This window comes from Vicugna pacos, unplaced genomic scaffold (genome assembly GCF_048564905.1).
Source record: "Vicugna pacos unplaced genomic scaffold, VicPac4 scaffold_20, whole genome shotgun sequence".
NCBI lineage: Eukaryota > Metazoa > Chordata > Mammalia > Artiodactyla > Camelidae > Vicugna > Vicugna pacos.
Window position 1 is genome coordinate 95,827,133 of NW_027328741.1, and position 9,185 is coordinate 95,836,317.

The 9,185-nt window shown below is 45.2% G+C and overlaps 1 long non-coding RNA gene across 1 annotated transcript; it reads right to left on the minus strand.

The window, feature by feature from the left end:
• Window positions 1–1,884: 1,884 nt before the first annotated feature.
• LOC140693857 (uncharacterized) lies at window positions 1,885–7,022 on the minus strand. The gene is made up of 3 exons (XR_012069560.1): window positions 6,778–7,022; window positions 3,505–3,630; window positions 1,885–2,131 (listed from the first exon to the last, which is right to left on the minus strand). It is a non-coding gene; the product is annotated as an uncharacterized lncRNA (long non-coding RNA).
• Window positions 7,023–9,185: the final 2,163 nt, after the last annotated feature.

A 9,185-nucleotide genomic window follows, 5' to 3' on the forward strand; every position in this document is an offset into this window, starting at 1 on the left:
GTTAAGACAGGGCATGAAAGACTAGAATTCATAAGGGTCCCAGATGGAAAAGCAAGAGATAAGGAAACAAAAAATGTCTGAAAATTTATCTGTAGAAAAATCAGACTGAAACTTCCTGAAAGCCAAGAAAGAATCATGTATGCGAATTCAGGAATTACACAGCATCCAAAGGAGGTGGAATCCCAATAGACCTACCAGCAGCTGTATGATTCAAATCAACAAAGCTCACGAATATCACAGTGATTTAAAATGCACCTGGAGGAAACAACATAGTCACAAGGGAACCTCAAGAGGGGATTCAGCTGATATCTCGGCAGCAATATTGCAGGAGAGGGAGGAGTGCCAGGACACAGACCATATCCTGAATGGCCAAATGCTGCCACCTAGGGGAGCCTATGCCACATGACCGCCAGTCCTAATAACGGCAGAGCTAGAAAATTCCACAAACCGGCAAATCTTAAAAGAATTCAGCAGTTCAAAACTTATCCTACAAGAATGGTTGAGAAATCTACCCTGAATAGAAAAGCAGCAAGATGAAATGGAAAGAAGAAACCATTATTGGAAATGCAAGAAGAGCAGGAGTGGCAAAGAAGAAACAAGAAGAAGGCAAGGAGGACATCAAAACCCTAAAGATGGGAGAGGGAAGCAGGAAATCATAGGTGATTGGAAGCACTCTCTTAAGTGAATCAGCTTATTTGACTCTCTGTTTCAAGCTTAAGGAGAGATGCATGGCCTGTCGTGTTTGCAATACAAGCGAGAAGCAGACCAACAAAGAATCAAACCAACAAACAAACACCAAAATGGTACGGTTGGCTGATATTTACCAAGGGAACCATGATTATTCAAAAGAAAATACTTAAGGTGATGTCAAGGATCATTCAGCATGCATCGACCCATTATCGCGGCTTGCATGTACTCAGCACACTTGTATTCGGAGGCGTGCATTCATATTCGTAAATTTTGATTCATAAGAACATATCGTGACCTAACCCTAATGCCGATTTGGAATCAAATGGATTCCTAGTCCGTGATGTAGACTTGTATGTCTTCCAACAGGATGAAGGAATGCCATATTCTAGGCTACATAGAGAAGAATTGTAAGAAGCCTATAACAAAGGCAAGTAGCTCTGCCAAAGTGTACTAAGAGCAAAAGAGACTGACAGCAAAGTGCACATTGGGGTTGGTTTCATTTCTTGGAATTTCAGCCCCCATGAAACCAATGGATCCATGTCCTGAGAGTGCGGGTGTTTCAGCAGAAATCAGGCGACGCATATGTATTCCGGGTGTACGGATATTATAGGAACATAAGTCTCCTTTAGTGGGTCTCTGTGTACTGTGAACTGTTAGAAAGTTTAAAGACGTGTGAAACCATCAACTGAAAAGGGACACACTTCCCTCCATTGGTACTGTGCATAGAGATCTGAACAAAAGGAAAGAGGGAAGAAGAAAGGCCCATGGGACGCTAGTGGGTAGAATCACATTTACCTTAGGAACTTCTCGTCGGATGCAGCCCCTCCCCCAACACTGACAAGATGCAGCAGCCATTGGGGATGGCAGTTAGCGGTTGGATTCCAGGTGGAATGTTGGTGTGTACCGCGAGGCTTGTTGTGGCTGTTGGATCCTAGGTAACCGGGCAGAGTTCTGTGGGTGGATCAGTGTGATGGAGGGGCTGCCGCCCTCTGTGGAGCTTGGCTTAGGTGTTTGGTCCGGGAAGCTGTGTAAGTTCGAGATACTGCTGCTGCCCAAAGACCTGAGGTCACAGGTCAGTTTCCAGAACCTGAAAGGGCAGACAGTGGAAGATCTGCCTGTCATCAGCTTACTGGTCAGGCTCCGAGGTACTTTCAGACTTGCCCAGTCCTGGTGAAGTCAACTTTAGGGGAGACACGAAGAGAAGCTGGCCGAAAAGCTGGCTGAACGGATTGAGGAGAGATGCGAACACATGGATGAGAGATGTTCTGCTACAATGGAGAATACTGGCGTGGAGACAGCTGTAGAGGATACCAGGCTCAAAAGACATTCATGAGACATATTGAACCTCGCTGATACTGGCAGAAACATACGGAGTGCCAACGTGGACTTGAGGAAGTTCCTCAATTCTCTTCTCCAAGAACGGGTCCAAGGTCCCTGACGTCTACAAGAGAAGAGATGGCAGAGATGATCAAAACGCTCCTGTTCTTGGAAGAGGTCATGGGAATCCACACTTCCCACGGGGCCTTCCCAAGCCATTCAGACCAGAATTCACCAAGCCCAGGTAAGCCTTTTCCCAGGTTTGGGCCTAGCTAGCAAGCACTTGCCTTCCCTCCCCTCCACACAGGCATCCATTTTGAAGGATCAGTAGCTGAGCTGCAATGAAGCCATTACGAGTAAAACAAGCCCCTCCTAGAATCAGAGTTCCTCCAGCTTCACACTCTGTGAACAACAGTGAACTCCTTAAAGGTCCAATAAACTTGGCTGAAATAGATAGGAATTGAATACTTAGCTCACACCTAGAAACGATGGCCTTCCGCTAGATTCAGCAAATGTTGTGTTTATGTCTTCCCTGGGGTGAAGGGAGTGTGGTAAGAGAGGGGAATCTGACTGAACTTGAATCTGTATTAGGCCTCAATTTTTCAAGACTGTATAGTTAAAGAGTACAAGTCAGAAAGAAAACTGTACTGTAAAAGTCGCCAATGATATAAAAGACACAGCTTATGTGGATCGTCTTTCACTTGAGTCAAGCCCCCGTGGGCACTATATCATGCGGGTGCAGACTTGGTTGCGTTAAATGGCTTTACCCAACATGATCGGATGATTAAGCGTTCTCATCACTGATAGAAGAACACCTGGTTCTCCATAGACTAGCATAATTGCAGCAGGGTTCTCCTAGCTAGAATGCCTCTAGGTGCTTTTGGATTCAAACCTAAATGTATATATTTGGTTTCTTTCCTCTTGTATTTACCTAGAGAGGGATGTTACCCCTTGAAATGCCAATATTGGCCAGTAGGTGTCATTGGGAGTAAAGGGCACCAATGCACAAGTGTATCCAAGTTTGGGGGTTATTTCAAGTTTCCAATAGTTATTTCATGGTTCCTGTTGGTTTCGGAGGCTTCAACCGTAAAGAGCCTACATGAACCCTTTAACAGTTTGGACTGCCAATTTGCATTCTATCTGTCTAGGTTTTCCGTCGAGCTGACAAAATGTTACCAAAATTGACAAGTCTGGCTTCTAGGTCGATTGAGTGTGTTTCAAAAAATAACTTCATTTTCATATAACTCCCAAAACATGTAAATGAATTCTTTTAAACTTCTTAAAGACTGCAAATGAGATATCAACACAATGTCAAAACAGGTGTATTCGGACCATCCCTCCCACCACGGCTGTATAGAAACAAAGAGCTAAGCAAATATCACATTTCTGTGAAATGTATCTGGATAGTGTTGATTCATCGATGCCCAGTTGGCAGAGAAGAAGTGCAACCTGCACTCACTCGCTCCCATGAACAGAGCAATGGAAACATCCCCTCACCCAGCCCTTGGCACAGGACACTTGCCGAAGAGAGATCTGTTACTTCCAAAGACAGGATGAGGCCTCAGGACACCTGGAAGCAGGAGAAGGCAAAGCAGGAAATGGAATCCAGTGAGGGTCTGACCCCTGGTGATGGAGCAACAAGGGTGAAACTCTGTTTAACTTGGACGCACACTCTCAAGCGGACAGGAGACATGGGATAGAAGGTGATGTGCTGAGATTTACAAGAGTGCACAGCAGATGCTTGGCTGACAGAACTCAAAGAAACCAGCGCAAAATATCCCCACAGTTGATTCGGAGTCCAAGATCCCAGCTGCCACATTTGAGGTAGCAGAGGCAACGTTCTGTGAGGGATAGGGCTACGAATGATGGCACACGCTGAGTCTCAGGGATCTGGAGTGCATTGTGGGATGTGGTGGGTCGAATCAAGAGAGCAAACCAAAATGTGTACCAATGATAAAGCATCAAAACTGGTCACGTGGTTGAGATTACCAATATGTCCCATGGCCACACCCAGTGCATCTGCAGGACCAGGGACCAATTGGGCATTTTGCCAATAGAGCACGTGTGGGGCTGAATCAGAGATATCGTTCATCTGGTCTGAGGGATCCAGGGGGCCTTGGTTTTGAAATCAGAATGAAAAGCCTTAGGATCTGCTACATTCATAACCTGGGCTGGGATTATGGTTTGGTTTGAGGCACAGGATGCGCAACAGCTGTGTGGTTGCCTTCGTGCACCCGTGCCACAAGGATGAGAGGACAAGGAAGAGTGGTCCAAGTCCACAGCGTTAGAAGAGGAAGCATTACCTACAGCATTATCTCCCTAAAGCGGATGCTACATTTTGGATGGCACCAGCACGGTACGGCACCGAGGACACCAAGGTAGGTCTGCGGGATCATTCCAGCAGGCCCTGATATGTGACATCCATAGATATGCTTCCACTGGTGTTTCTGTAGACAGAGAAGCTCTGAGAAGAACTGCTTTCATTGGGACATTCCCGTGGAACTACAAAGCACAAGCGCACTCTCAGTTTGCTGTTTTGGAAACACTCCAAAACGACATAGAGCAGAATGCAGAGCTGAGAACCTTTAAAAGCTTCATTTCCACAAGAGGAAGTGTCCTGCGCACTTTCAGAATTGTGAGATAAGCATTATCAAAATGAAGTTATGCAAATCGAAATAGTATTGGTTTTTCATCAAAACTAATGCAACAACAGCAATTGGAGATATACCAGACAACACACACAGGAACACGATATGGCATCAATGTCTAGGAGAAATTGTCCACACAGAAATCCCATGGAATTGCGTAGAGCCAAAAGTCTAAAATTTTCACTTAACAAAGCCCTAGAAGTCCACATTACATACCTGATATTACCTGAGCAGTAGAGGTGAAGAAGTACAGTAAAAGAAACAGGAAGTACCATTTTCAGTTCCAAAGATATTGAAGGCCCAAAAGATAAGCTTTCAAACAACTAGACTGCAAAACGCTATCCAGACCATGTGTTGAAAATGGAGGTCAGGAAATCACTGAAAAACAACAGTGTCTCAGAATCACATAAGGCAGAATACCGGAAAAGGGGAAGAGAAAGTCTAAAGACGAGCCAAAAAATATCAGGAAACTCAATGAATGTGATAATATCAGGGCTAAAATTTAGTCGTAAGCAGACTAGATAATGCAGAGGGACGCGTGAATGACTGTGAAGACATGGGATCAGAAAAACCTCGGTCAGAAGCAGACATAGGAAAGCAAGTGCAAAGCAATGTAAACATTGCTGTTGAACCCTGGGTTAAGACAGGGCATGAAAGACTAGAATTCATAAGGGTCCCAGATGGAAAAGCAAGAGATAAGGAAACAAAAAATGTCTGAAAATTTATCTGTAGAAAAATCAGACTGAAACTTCCTGAAAGCCAAGAAAGAATCATGTATGCGAATTCAGGAATTACACAGCATCCAAAGGAGGTGGAATCCCAATAGACCTACCAGCAGCTGTATGATTCAAATCAACAAAGCTCACGAATATCACAGTGATTTAAAATGCACCTGGAGGAAACAACATCGTCACAAGGGAACCTCAAGAGGGGATTCAGCTGATATCTCGGCAGCAATATTGCAGGAGAGGGAGGAGTGCCAGGACACAGACCATATCCTGAATGGCCAAATGCTGCCACCTAGGGGAGCCTATGCCACATGACCGCCAGTCCTAATAACGGCAGAGCTAGAAAATTCCACAAACCGGCAAATCTTAAAAGAATTCAGCAGTTCAAAACTTATCCTACAAGAATGGTTGAGAAATCTACCCTGAATAGAAAAGCAGCAAGATGAAATGGAAAGAAGAAACCATTATTGGAAATGCAAGAAGAGCATGAGTGGCAAAGAAGAAACAAGAAGAAGGCAAGGAGGACATCAAAACCCTAAAGATGGGAGAGGGAAGCAGGAAATCATAGGTGATTGGAAGCACTCTCTTAAGTGAATCAGCTTATTTGACTCTCTGTTTCAAGCTTAAGGAGAGATGCATGGCCTGTCGTGTTTGCAATACAAGCGAGAAGCAGACCAACAAAGAATCAAACCAACAAACAAACACCAAAATGGTACGGTTGGCTGATATTTACCAAGGGAACCATGATTATTCAAAAGAAAATACTTAAGGTGATGTCAAGGATCATTCAGCATGCATCGACCCATTATCGCGGCTTGCATGTACTCAGCACACTTGTATTCGGAGGCGTGCATTCATATTCGTAAATTTTGATTCATAAGAACATATCGTGACCTAACCCTAATGCCGATTTGGAATCAAATGGATTCCTAGTCCGTGATGTAGACTTGTATGTCTTCCAACAGGATGAAGGAATGCCATATTCTAGGCTACGTAGAGAAGAATTGTAAGAAGCCTATAACAAAGGCAAGTAGCTCTGCCAAAGTGTACTAAGAGCAAAAGAGACTGACAGCAAAGTGCACATTGGGGTTGGTTTCATTTCTTGGAATTTCAGCCCCCATGAAACCAATGGATCCATGTCCTGAGAGTGCGGGTGTTTCAGCAGAAATCAGGCGACGCATATGTATTCCGGGTGTACGGATATTATAGGAACATAAGTCTCCTTTAGTGGGTCTCTGTGTACTGTGAACTGTTAGAAAGTTTAAAGACGTGTGAAACCATCAACTGAAAAGGGACACACTTCCCTCCATTGGTACTGTGCATAGAGATCTGAACAAAAGGAAAGAGGGAAGAAGAAAGGCCCATGGGACGCTAGTGGGTAGAATCACATTTACCTTAGGAACTTCTCGTCGGATGCAGCCCCTCCCCCAACACTGACAAGATGCAGCAGCCATTGGGGATGGCAGTTAGCGGTTGGATTCCAGGTGGAATGTTGGTGTGTACCGCGAGGCTTGTTGTGGCTGTTGGATCCTAGGTAACCGGGCAGAGTTCTGTGGGTGGATCAGTGTGATGGAGGGGCTGCCGCCCTCTGTGGAGCTTGGCTTAGGTGTTTGGTCCGGGAAGCTGTGTAAGTTCGAGATACTGCTGCTGCCCAAAGACCTGAGGTCACAGGTCAGTTTCCAGAACCTGAAAGGGCAGACAGTGGAAGATCTGCCTGTCATCAGCTTACTGGTCAGGCTCCGAGGTACTTTCAGACTTGCCCAGTCCTGGTGAAGTCAACTTTAGGGGAGACACGAAGAGAAGCTGGCCGAAAAGCTGGCTGAACGGATTGAGGAGAGATGCGAACACATGGATGAGAGATGTTCTGCTACAATGGAGAATACTGGCGTGGAGACAGCTGTAGAGGATACCAGGCTCAAAAGACATTCATGAGACATATTGAACCTCGCTGATACTGGCAGAAACATACGGAGTGCCAACGTGGACTTGAGGAAGTTCCTCAATTCTCTTCTCCAAGAACGGGTCCAAGGTCCCTGACGTCTGCAAGAGAAGAGATGGCCGAGATGATCAAAACGCTCCTGTTCTTGGAAGAGGTCATGGGAATCCACACTTCCCAAGGGGCCTTCCCAAGCCATTCAGACCAGAATTCACCAAGCCCAGGTAAGCCTTTTCCCAGGTTTGGGCCTAGCTAGCAAGCACTTGCCTTCCCTCCCCTCCACACAGGCATCCATTTTGAAGGATCAGTAGCTGAGCTGCAATGAAGCCATTACGAGTAAAACAAGCCCCTCCTAGAATCAGAGTTCCTCCAGCTTCACACTCTGTGAACAACAGTGAACTCCTTAAAGGTCCAATAAACTTGGCTGAAATAGATAGGAATTGAATACTTAGCTCACACCTAGAAACGATGGCCTTCCGCTAGATTCAGCAAATGTTGTGCTTATGTCTTCCCTGGGGTGAAGGGAGTGTGGTAAGAGAGGGGAATCTGACTGAACTTGAATCTGTATTAGGCCTCAATTTTTCAAGACAGTATAGGTAAATAGTACAAGTCAGAAAGAGAACTGTACTGTAAAAGTCGCCAATGATATAAAAGACACAGCTTATGTGGATCGTCTTTCACTTGAGTCAAGCCCCCGTGGGCACTATATCATGCGGGTGCAGACTTGGTTGCGTTAAATGGCTTTACCCAACATGATCGGATGATTAAGCGTTCTCATCACTGATAGAAGAACACCTGGTTCTCCATAGACTAGCATAATTGCAGCAGGGTTCTCCTAGCTAGAATGCCTCTAGGTGCTTTTGGATTCAAACCTAAATGTATATATTTGGTTTCTTTCCTCTTGTATTTTCCTAGAGAGGGATGTTACCCCTTGAAATGCCAATATTGGCCAGTAGGTGTCATTGGGAGTAAAGGGCACCAATGCACAAGTGTATCCAAGTTTGGGGGTTATTTCAAGTTTCCAATAGTTATTTCATGGTTCCTGTTGGTTTCGGAGGCTTCAACCGTAAAGAGCCGACATGAACCCTTTAACAGTTTGGACTGCCAATTTGCATTCTATCTGTCTAGGTTTTCCGTCGAGCTGACAAAATGTTACCAAAATTGACAAGTCTGGCTTCTAGGTCGATTGAGTGTGTTTCAAAAAATAACTTCATTTTCATATAACTCCCAAAACATGTAAATGAATTCTTTTAAACTTCTTAAAGACTGCAAATGAGATATCAACACAATGTCAAAACAGGTGTATTCGGACCATCCCTCCCACCACGGCTGTATAGAAACAAAGAGCTAAGCAAATATCACATTTCTGTGAAATGTATCTGGATAGTGTTGATTCATCGATGCCCAGTTGGCAGAGAAGAAGTGCAACCTGCACTCACTCGCTCCCATGAACAGAGCAATGGAAACATCCACTCACCCAGCCCTTGGCACAGGACACTTGCCGAAGAGAGGTCTGTTACTTCCAAAGACAGGATGAGGCCTCAGGACACCTGGAAGCAGGAGAAGGCAAAGCAGGAAATGGAATCCAGTGAGGGTCTGACCCCTGGTGATGGAGCAACAAGGGTGAAACTCTGTTTAACTTGGACGCACACTCTCAAGCGGACAGGAGACATGGGATAGAAGGTGATGTGCTGAGATTTACAAGAGTGCACAGCAGATGCTTGGCTGACAGAACTCAAAGAAACCAGCGCAAAATATCCCCACAGTTGATTCGGAGTCCAAGATCCCAGCTGCCACATTTGAGGTAGCAGAGGCAACGTTCTGTGAGGGATAGGGCTACGAATGATGGCACACGCTGAGTCTCAG